The following is an 11875-nucleotide window of genomic DNA, read 5'->3' as shown; positions in this document are numbered from 1 at the left end:
GTATCTATACTGCCTCCCTCTGGACACGCTGGGGACGAGGCAGAGATGCTGTTCCTGCACTGAGAGGAGCGGGGTATCCAGCTGTCCGAAGGGGATCTAAGCTTCAACAGGGCTGTCCAGCCACCAGCCCTGGCTGCATCGCTTTAATGACAGCCGATTCGGAGCTACTCCTTTGAGCTCCCCCGAGTTGCTCGAGCCAAATGTGCCAGCCCCTGATGGCCATCCTGGCTGCAGCTAGGGGAGGGGAGCGCCGGCGAAGGAGGAGAACGGCTGACTTTGCTCCGTTGCTCACAGCCGCTGGGGGTGGTGACAAACGCAAGAACTATGCCACTGGCTTCTCCTTGTGAATATCTGGCGCCAAGGGCACATCTTCGGAGTAAGGGGCCGTCTGTGTTCTTCTCAACAGTGGCGGCGGCGGCGGCGAATGGGGAGGAGGCGTTGAACGCTCCGCCGCGCTCTGGCTGTGCATACATGCCCGGGCAGACACTGAAGAGGAGGGGATGTGACGAGCGCTTCGCTGTGCATTATGGGACTTCATACACCTACTGCCTACTTGTTCCAGTTCACACAGCGACTGAGCAAAGAGGGGAGTGAGAGACACAGGGAGACATATTGCTGCTGCCGCCGCTGCTGTCAGTGGAAGCTACACTGTAAGTGGTTGACACCGCGCTCCTTTCCCAGGGACTCTCCACTACGCGAAATCAGGCAGGGCGCTGCGGTTATTCTTTGTAGACAATGCGATTCTCCCCCCCTCCCCGATCATTTTTGGAAGGTGGGGTTGGGATCGGCTGGATACTCTCTTTCTGTCGTAGTGCAACGCTTGCAGCCACTAGAGGTGGCCTCTTGGCAGGCAACAGCACCTGGCTTGTGGGCGTGTATGTGTGTCTTGCAATCAGGTGAAGCCCCTGAAACATTACAGGAAGGTACTGTACTATCAACCGCGCGAGTTCTCTGACATCTGGGACTTACCAGGAGGGGGTGGCGGATACAGAGGAGGAAAGATCTCCTTCGATCCGAGCTCGGAACAGAGCCGAGGGAGTTAATGGCGAGCGGAGAGACTTCCTTGTGCTCTTAAGAAAACCAGGAAATAAAACTCTCTCCTCTACCAGGGAGCTTTCTTGATTTCTTCCTTTGATTTCATGTGGACTAGGGATGTAATTTTAGGATTGGAATATTGCCCTTTGAATTCCAAGAATACGCCATCATTTGCACATTGATGTTAAATGTGAGACTAGGCTGCTGTCCCAGCAACCCGCCCTTTCCCTTCCCCTTCCCCCTCATTTCACTTTACTCCTCACATCATGTCGTTTCGTGTCATTGGGCACGAGAAGGTAAAGTACAGAGACTGGAAGCGGAATGACTGGGAAACCGCGGAGGACATATTTGGTACGTTTCACTTTCACATGAGACGGGCCAAAGTTGCTTGTTTGTAAACTGGGAAGGGCTTAACCTCAAGGGGTGTTTCCGTCTCCCCCCCCCGGGGGCAAAGGCTGCTTAGAGAAAGTGAGAGAAAGAAATACAGGGCCAAGAATGGGCACCACGCAGGATATCTTATCCATAGCCCGTGACTGTTGTGCCTGCAAGATCTGGCCTGGCCCTGGAAGTGTGGGTAGAGGTGATTGCTCTCTGCAGCAGAGGGCTGCCAGAAACATAGGAAGTTGACTTAGGCCATTGGTCTACCTAGTTCAGTGTTGTCTACACTGACTGGCAGCAGTTCTCCAGGGTTTGAGGCAGGGGTCTTTCCAAGCCCTACCTGTAGTTGCTGGGGACTGAACCTGGGACTATTTGTATGAAAAGCAGGTGCTCCAGGACAGAGCTACACCCCCCTCCTGTAAGCATTTTAGGCTTGAAAGGATAGGCTACAATAATAAATAACAAAAAAATAACAAACCCAATGCAGTTCAAGACGCATACTGATTAAACTGGCCCAATCCTGTGGACCTCAGTCCATTGCAAGGCTGTTTACTTACTCTCTGATAGGACTGCTCTTGAATAAATGAATGATGCTTGATTGCAAGCTGAATCCCTTTTCTTGAATGTATGTTTGCATTTAAGTTGTGAATTTCACTGTGCTTCTTTCCCTGTTATATTTTTCCAATGAAATATTTAAACTTTACTTGCTGGGTGACATATACAGCCATTTGGTGCTTGTAGATGTCAGGGCCCAAATGTGACCTTGGCTTAAATGAGAAGTGACTCCATCTATCCACTTGCATAAAGCTTTGTGCTTAGAGCATATTCAGATTGTATCAAGTTTATCATGATTTCACATTTTGCCCATCTGACCAAAGTGTTAATGTTTATGCCTGTGATTATGATGAGATTGTCACTTAGCAACAGGTGTGTAGGGAATGCTACAGTTCATGCGCTTTCCCCCTCCTGTTTCTCAGGGACTCAAAAGAACAAACCAAAAGGCAAGTCTGTAATTAGAGGAAGAACATCTGAGTGTGAATGAGGCAATATATTTAAGCAAATACAAAACGATTCTAAATGTTGTTGGTTGGACTAACCTTGATTGAATTAAAAAAAACATCAACCCCAGGAATCAGTTTGATATACTTGTGACATATTTTAAAATGACTGCTCATGAAGTTTTTGCTAAGATCTCAGTCTGTTTTCTTGTTCTAAACTAAGCTGGGTAGGAGAGTAGCGTTCACAGTTTCCATGTAGTTAATGTCTTTGTCAGTATTGAAGATTGAATGCACATGTGGCCTAGATTTACCCTAGTGTAACTGAGAACACTATTTGAATCAGTGACATTAAACACTGGAAACTACAGCTCAATGGTTCCTAACTTTAGTGCAAAATGATGCATGTACTATTGATTTGAAAATATATCAAACATTTATAGAGTCATAGGAATCTAGTGTGTACTTTCCAATGTTATTAAATAAATTCTGTGGCACAAGAGAATTCTTGAGAATGAATGGGACCCTCCATTTCATTAGTAAAGAGGATGTAGAATTCTGTAGTGCTAAAAAAAACACGAGCACTTGTAACTAGGAACCAAAATATCAACATTTTGTTTAATCCAAATTAGTTGGGAAATGTTTTCTGTTTGCATAATTATTTCTGATTGCAGTTAAAATGCATACACACAGAGACTCTGCAAGTCTGGAAGAGACTAGGGCGGGTGTGGGTGCCGTCCCAACTACATCATCCTTGACCTTTGGCAATGGTGGGTGGGGTTGTTGGGGAGTTGTAATCTAAAATGTAGGGAGGGCACTACATGGGTTATCCCTCAGTTGGGGTGTTTGAAAGGAATAAAGCAAAGTGGCAGGAGCCCTCTTCATCCATTTGGGAGGGTCTCCATATGTTCAATGGTGGTAGTGAGGTGGCACAGCAGCTCTGTCCTTCATGGCTCTGGATACCAAGGAGAGGTGCATACACACGCAGGCACAACAGATGCTTATACACTGGGGTCAGTGCAGGGAGGGGGAGAGAGCGAGCCTGCAAGTCCATCCACAGTATCCATGTTCAGGTGGAATAGCCCATAGCAGATTAGATACAGCACAGGGATGCATCCTGGGGTGAAGTTGTCATGATGGGGAAGAACCTGATTTTACATGGATTGCAGTAATTGCATCCCTCCATACTGGGAGCCTCACCAAGGCCTTCTTTCATTTGTGGCTTTTTAATGATACATTGCATGCATGGTTATATTTATCTATAAGCTTAAAATGTTTTCAACTTACCTTTGTTCTTGCAAGGAAGAGCCCTGCTCAACCTAGGCTCCTGCTGAGAGGAAGGATGGGATATAAATCAAATAATAAAATAAATAAATAAACCTTGCCCAAATTCTCCTGTGGTCCTTCCTTTGTGCTCCACTGCTAGCTTCAGCTGCTCCATCCTGTCCGGCTTCACTCCCAACCACAGTGCGGCTCTACCTCCCTGTGCTTCCTCTGTTGGGTCCCCCATAGTCTGGAGGAATAGGCAATTGCTGTTAATGCCGTGCTTTGTTTGCAGACAGCCTGAGGAAGGCAGCCTTGTGCTAGGTTTGTATTCTAGAACCAAAACACATTAATTTAAAACCACATGTGCCTGCCCCACACCTGATGTCATGTCAGGTGTAGGGCAGGTAAAGACACGCCTGGATTGGCTGTGTGATCGAGACCATGAGGTACTGGGTTGCACAGGTTATTCCTGCAGAGAGCAGGGTTGAAGTCACTGCCTATGAGCTGATAGGCAGCGACTTCAGGCCTGTTAGATCGCCTGTGCAACTGAGTTCCCTGTAGGTCTCTGCAGAAAGCAGGGTTGAAATCCTTGTCCATCAGCTGATAACTGGTGACTTCTAGATCTGCTGATCTACAACACTACAAAGCTCTTTGCCAGTCCTGCATGGCACGAGGCCTGCCCACCTATCAAATTTGGCAAAAAGTAAGGGAGATAAGGATCTGGCACACTGGCCCAATCTGGTTCTCCACTCAGTTAAAAAGAAGGTACTTTCCAATTTGCTTACCTACCAGAAAGCATGGAAATTGCAAGGTAAGGTTCCTGTCGTAATGTCCATGCCATGGAAGCGGTACATTCATTCCCAGTCTCCTTGCGTGTTGTGCATGTTTGCACAATATGTCAGGGAGCATGCAAATATTAACTTTTTGCCTAAATTAACTGTTATCTGGTTCTGCAATAAATGAGTAGCTCCTAACAAGGCACTGAAAGTGCAGGTTCAGAAAATGGCAGCTGTAGGGCTGTTCACAAGAAAATCTTCCAAGCATTCAGTGAAGGCATGAAGAGAAAGTAGGATCACCTCTGCTAGCCCGTCCCTGATGTTGAAACACCCTGTGGCAACACCCACGTGGCATCTGCATGTGCAACACACCTGAAGGGTCCTTTTATCAGACCGTATCTCGCTGTATGAACCTGCCCGGGCCCTGAGATCTTCAGGAGAGGCCCTTCTCTCAGTACCCACCTCCTCTCAAGTACGATTGGTGGGGACGTGGGATAGGGCCTTCTCGGTGGCGGCCCCTAGGCTGTGGAATGGTCTTCCTAGGGATATAAGAATGACCCCCTCCCTGCAGTCCTTCTGGCGTCAAGCAAAGACTTTCCTATTCCAACAAGCTTTTTGTACTGACGGTTGCTAAAGTTGGGACTGCTGGGAACTCCACTACTAAGGCCGAATTTTACTATTTTTAAATTGGTTTTGATTCCTTTTTACCTAGCAATATGATTGGTTTTAATATTGGATGTAGTTTAATTTCATTTTAATGTAGATTCTGTATGTTTTAATTATATGTGCTTTCATCTGGAAACTGCTGCAAGTTCCAGTATTGGAAGGGTGGCGGGATATAAATAAAGAATAACTAACTAACTTGTTACTCAGACAAATGCTGTACATGAGGCTGCCAGTGGGTGTGTCACGGGTCAGGCTAGTGAGGTGGTCTCTCTTGCACTTCACACCTGCATTGAGCATGTGGGAGCTTTTCTTGTGAAGAGCCCTTTTGTGCACAAATAATGTTCACAAACAAACTATGTTTGCATATAGAGGGGGGAAATGTAAACTCCTGGATATCATAGAATCATAGAAGAGTAGAGCTGGAAGGGTCCTATAAGGCCATCAAGTCCAGCTGCCTGCTCAATGCAGGAATCCAACTCAGCCATTTTGTATTGAAGACTCTTTATATGGATTTATCTGTGCTAAGAGAATCAGTTGAGACAAAAGGTCTTGTCTTGGGGCAAATGGTCTTGATTTTAATAAATAATTAGAATGTTCCAGGGTTTATAGTGGAGGAATGCTGTCCCTCTGCCTTAACTATGCAGGCATAGCTGTCATTCTGGAGTAAGGCCTTTTCTTTCAGACCCCATATCTCTAAAGCTGAGAGATCAGCTGCATAATGAAGTCTCCATAAGGTAGCCCTGTGGTGTAAGCCATAAATAAGGAAGGAGAAAAAAGAGCAGCATGCACATTTCCTCTAATGCAGCCCAATGCATTAATGCAGCAGAGGCTGGCCTGTTCAAAGCTGTATAAAAATTCCATGCAGTCCTTGCTGGTGCTGCCCCTGCTACCTCCATGCTTACTGGAAGATCTGGGAGTGCGGAGGTGGGTAGGTGACAAGAGGCACATGGGAACTGTGGAACACAGTACGAGAGAGACAATTCTTGTTATTTATTAATTTGACAATTTATATACTGCTTAATTACCATGCTCTTTAAACTGTACATAACTCAACAATGCAATAAAGATAAAGATAAATTAAAAGTCTGAAGGCACATGATTCCTGCTGAAACTAAGCAGGGTCAGGTCTGGTCAGTGGCTAGACCACCTGGGAACCATATGTAAGCCGCCTTGGGTTTCTATGATGAAAAGAAAGGCGGGGTATAAATGTAATAAATAAATAAATAAAATCAGTGATGAAACTGATGGACACGTAATGAGAAGACGTGATTCACTAGAAAAGACAATAATGCTGGGAAAACCAGAAGGGAGTAGAAAAAGAGGAAGGCCAAACAAGAGATAGATTGATTCCATAAAGGAAGCCACAGACCTGAACTTACAAGATCTGAACAGGGTGGTTCATGACAGATGCTATTGGAGGTTGCTGATTCATAGGATCGCCATAAGTCGTAATTGACTTGAAGGCACATAACAACAATATTTACTAATAGGCAAAAAAACCCCTTGCAGTTTAATAATGTATTTATAGCCAACAGATATTTTTATCAAACTTTAACAAGCAGGGAAATTGGGCAGCTATACTGAATGCACCAGGAGAGCAGGAGATCTGACCTCCTCTCTGAGATCTGCTCAGAGGCACATGTCACTAAATTCTTGCAAGCTACACAGGAAGTGGATTGGACTGTGAAAGACTAACCCAAATTGTGTTTGCATTTTGACAAATTTGTAGGGCAGTACAATATCTCAGAGAGAAGATCAGGTCTCCTTCTCCCCTGGTACATTCACTATAGCTGCCCAATTTCCCTGCTTTTTAAAGTTTGATAGAAATAACTGTTGGCTATAGGTATGTTCTTAATCCACAAAGGTGGCTTTTTTTTGCCTATTAGTGAATTTCTCTGCTTTTTAATCCAGTAGGTAAGAAATGGGATCTTGTGCAAGTTTGCTGAGAATGGATTGTTTACTTGCATGCTTATTGAGTTCAATGGGATTTACTCCCCTGCAATCATGCTTAGGATAGGTGAAACTGACCACAGGGGATGGGGAGGGGAGGAGGAGGAAGGGCAGGGGTAGGACAGGAGGAGGGAGGGGAGGGGAGGAAGGGCAGAGGGGAGCAGGGGGATGGGAGCAGGCAGGAGGGGAGGGGAGGAGGAGGAGGGCAGGTTTGATAATTTGCATGCTTATTGAGTTCAGTGGAATTTACTCCCATGTAATCATTCTTAGGATAAGTAAAACTGACCATCCGGGGGAAGAAGAAGAGGGAGGGAGGGAGGGCTGGAGTGGGCAGGGGAGGAGGAAGAAGTAAGAGGGAAGGGAAGAAGAAGAGAAGAGGAAGCGAGAGGAGAGAGAAAGAAGGGGAAAGGCAGGTCTGATCATTTGCATGGTTATTGAGTTCAGTGGGGTTTACTCCTATGCAACCATGGTTAGGATAGGTGAAACTGACCATGGGGGAGAAGGAGGGGGAAGGGAGGGGAGCGGAAGGAGGGGGAGGAGGGGATTGGAAGGGGAGGGGGAGGGAAGGGGCAAAAGGGAGGTGATGGAAGGAGGAGGGGAGGGCAGGTTTAATCATTTGCATACTTAAGATAGGTAAAACTGACCATGGGGAGGGGGAGGGGAGAGGGGAAGGGAAGGAGGAAGAGGGGGAAGGAGAGGATTGGAAGGGGATGGGGGATGGGGAGGGAGGGGCAAGGGAAGAGGCAAGAGGGATGGGATAGGAGGGAGGGGGAGGAGAGGGCAGGTTTGATCATTTGCATGTTTTTGACTTCAGTGGGATTTACCCCTGTGCAGTCATGCTTAGGATAGGAGAAACTGGGGGGGGGGGCGGGCGGGAAGGGGAGGAGGAAGGAAATTGGGTGGGTAGGCACTGGGCAGACGGGACGCCCGTTTCCTTTCCAAAAGGAAAACATTGCGAACAGTATCATTGCTTTTCAGCATTTCCCCTACCTTTTTATTCTACAGCAGGCACATGTAGTCTCCCATCCATATTTAAACCAAAGCTGTCCCTGGCCACATCCACACCAGACCTTTATTCCACTTTAGACAGTCATGGCTACAGATATGAAGGTCTGGGGAAAAAACCAGAAAATTAGGGGGGGAAACGGGGTTTTCCCATTTTTTTCTGAAAACTTGTTTTGTTTATTTTTCCAAAAAAAATGGAAAAATTAAAAAAATGAAGAAGAAATGGATTATGGAATGTTTTATTTTAGCATGATGAATAAAATGTTTCATTGAATATTGCCCCTCCACCCCCATTTCTCAGTTCTTTTTATGGGAATGTGTGCTTTAGCAGCCAGTGCTCAGAGGAGCTGCCTTGGCAGTGGACCACTGTAAGAGAAACACAGGTGAATGAAGCAGAGGGAGTTAATGTGCTGTCACAGATAGAGTACTGAAATTTGCGAGACCTGACTTCCAATTTGGACTCAGCCATGAATCATGCTGAGTGACTTGGCACCCTCTTTCGCTAACCAACCTCATATCTGATGTGGTGGAGCAGAGGCACCCTCCTAATCCTGGCAGTGCTGGAGCTTACCTGAAGGGTGCTGGGATGGCGCAAGCCAGTGATGAGGTCAAGGTTGCTCAGGCACACTGGCAGAGCCCGTCAGCACTTTCATTGGAACATCTGTGCAGGCTTGACTTCTGCTTTTGCCCCACTGCCATCTAGGTAGGCTGCAGCAATGCCAGTGGCGGGAGAATGGCTTCGCTGCTCTCCCCCACTACATCAGCTGCTACTGTCCTGTCCTCATCATGTTGTGAAGATAAAAGGGGACCTCCACCTTGGGCTGCTTGAAGGAAGAGTGGGACAAATATAGAAAACAAGCTTTAATGTGTGAGGCTGAAATAATAGCATCTGATGGTTGCAAACTAAACAGTGCCTGCTGGTAATGAAGAGAAGGTGATGGGGGTGGGGAGAATAACAAATGTCTTTCTAGCTCATCTTGGCATATATCCAGTCCCCAAAGATTGTTATCTGGTGTGCACATCCTATTGGTGCCATTATGTGTATCTTGTGAAATCGGTCATCTGTGTAGGAAGGCAATTACTGTCCATATGTACACTTACCTCAGACCAGACAAGCCCCTGCCTCCCGCCCATTAGGATGAATGTTAATTGCTCTGCTGAAATCAACTCAGCGTCCGATTGCCTATTAATAGCCTGTCATTACCTTGACCCTCTTACAGCTCGGCATTCGCTTGGTCCTCTTGCCAAATGTTAGTCAGATGCTAGCCTAGCCAGTGTGAAATGAGTGGCTCAGCCTGCCCGCAGTACATACAGTCACAGCAACCACAGCTTGTAAGTCTTCCAGAAGCAGTGAGGTTGGTGGCCAGAGGTCAGGAAGGAACAAGGTAGAATAATGAACAGATTCTTACCAGCCTAAGCCCTTGGAATGGGGAGGGCTATCAATCACTAAAGTGAAGATGAGCGTCTGAGAGTCGACAGGAGATGTCTTAACCGCATAGCAGGCAGATACTATCTGTGGCTACAGATGTTGTCATGTAAGCTGTGACTTCAACAGCTGTAACAGAATGCTAAACAAAACAAAGAACACCAGAGCCATTCTGCTTGGATCTGCCCACCCTTCAGCCTCTCTCTGTTATTATTGATTGATTTGTTAAATTTATATCCTGGCCTTCCTCCCAGACGGAGCCCAGGGCGGCACCACCCTCCATTCTACCACCCTCCATTCCTGAGGCTGTTCCTGTGGTCTTCAGTAGCTTTTGCATAGGGTCTCTGGGAGTCCCACTCTCGTCACTCAGTCCTTGCCAATTTCCTATGCACCAGAATACCTGCACCAGTGGCAGCGGCTGGGCCAGTAGAAAGGGCAGAGCAGGCTTTCCTGCTCTGGTGGAGAGTTGCTTTCCACCACTACCCAGGGTGTGTGTGTGTGTGTGCGCGCCAAATGCTCTGTTCTGCAGCCTGTGTATAGAGTTGAGCTTTTTATCTTCTTGATTAAAAAGAAAAAAGTGAATAATACAGAGATGCATTAGCATCCCTCCAATGTGCAGTAATCCTAGGTTTGCTGATTGACCTGCTTATGGAAATTGTAATCTGTACATAAAACATGTTCTTTTTCTTAGTGGATGTGTCTAGTTACTTTTTAACACTAATTGGAGCTATTTGCAGCGCTGCAGGGTGGGGGGGAGAAAGCCCTTCCAATTTGCAGAAGATCTGTTAAGCCAGACAGAAGCTATATTTTGTAGGCTGTATCATTTCTTCAAGTGGAAGTCATGCACAATTAAATGAAGAGTAGGCAAAGCGACTGAGAAACACAGCCATACAAGCTGTGTTGAAGATTTATTATGATTGGTTGTATGCTAATGACTAATTTAATGTCACTCTCAGATGTTGACATTTGTATTTCCAGACATTCTGTTGTTTCAAACTAGGTCAATAACACAGTAAACCTCCTTCATAGCTATTGCTCCCAGTAAAAGTAAGGCAAGGGGGGCCATAGCTACATGATAAAGCACATGTTGTGCACGTAGAAAGTTCCATGCTCAATCCTTACGATTTCCAATCAAAGGGATCAATTAGCTGGTAAAGGAGGAGACCCTTGCTTGAGATCCCAGAGAGACACTGCTAGTCAGAGATGACAGTACTGGACTCGAGGAACAAATAATTTGGCCTGGCATGAAGCACTTTCCTGTGCTCTTAAAAGATTTGAGAGACCAGAAAATTCATTGTATTTCAAGTTAAAGATGCAGATGGATATGTCAGATTCTGCAAATCCCATGATAGTTGTCTGAATGAAGGATTTATCATCACTAAAGAGATTCCACTTCTGAATTTACCACTACACTACTGTTCAGACATAACTGGAAACCATGGTTTCCTACTTCCTGAGCAATTATGCACAAACCTTGGGCTAATATAATCTCCCTCTGCTCTTTTGTGACTGTGCGGAAATCAGAAGCACCCTTTCTATTTCCAAAGAAATCTCAGCTCCCAATTACATTCAAACTCAGGGACCTGTGGTGTATTTAAACTGTTAGTAAGAACTGTGGTTTAGTAAGAATCTGTTTTAGTTGGTCATTATAAGAACTACAATGTAACTTTAAGGATTAGTGCCTGAGTTTGCTAGTTATCCTCTTCCCTCCCTATCTGCTTTTCCTTTTGTGTTGTGTCTTTTTGATTGTAAGCTTGTGGGCAGGGACTGGTGTTTTTTTTAACAGATCATGTGTAAGCTTCTCTGGGAACCTTTTCAGTTAAAAATGGGAGTAAAGATGCTTTAAATAAATTAGCAAATTACTAACAAAAGTAAAAAAATAACAATAATATTAATAATAAAAAGACAACATTTTGCAACACTTCAACAATATAACTATTTTGAATAACTGGGTTTATTCCAGTGATTGACAAATGTTTAGTCTCTTATTTTTTTCATCTATGAAGGACATGGTTTTTTTAAAATTGTATTGAAAACTCTGGATTGAAATTCCATTGTAAAATGTTATTAGCTAATTGGCCATTTGTGTTACATTAACTGACATGAAGTGTTTTAGAATGCTCTATTCCTCAGGGTTTTTGTGGTTTATACATTTTTAAGGGCCATTTTAGAAGCCATAATTAGCCAGATGGTTATACAGACTTGCCAGTTATATATCTACGAAGATCCATATAGGGAAAATTGTGTTTTGCCAGGTTGTTTTTTCAAGTTAGAGAATGGAAAGATAGAGAGTGGGGGAAACTTTGTATATCGTTACTTCACTTTTCTTTACAATGTTTTCCTCAAACATTACTTTGAAAATGTAGAACTGCAGTCTT

General features: G+C 45.1%; 1 protein-coding gene across 2 annotated transcripts in view; it reads left to right on the top strand.

The window, feature by feature from the left end:
- The first annotated feature begins 406 nt into the window (after window positions 1-406).
- Window positions 407-11875, top strand: part of LOC133380258 (core histone macro-H2A.1) — a 70460-nt gene continuing 58991 nt past the window's right edge. The window contains exon 1 of one of the 2 annotated variants that reach the window (XM_061617179.1): window positions 407-650. The gene's annotated coding sequence lies outside the window, so the exon portion shown is untranslated. The remainder of the gene's footprint in view (window positions 651-11875) is intronic. The other variant, XM_061617180.1, reaches the window with a different exon arrangement.

Source organism: Rhineura floridana, chromosome 3, assembly GCF_030035675.1.
Source record: "Rhineura floridana isolate rRhiFlo1 chromosome 3, rRhiFlo1.hap2, whole genome shotgun sequence".
Lineage (NCBI taxonomy): Eukaryota > Metazoa > Chordata > Lepidosauria > Squamata > Rhineuridae > Rhineura > Rhineura floridana.
Note: the sequence above shows the minus strand (reverse complement) of the source record. Positions and strands in the feature narration are given on the sequence as shown.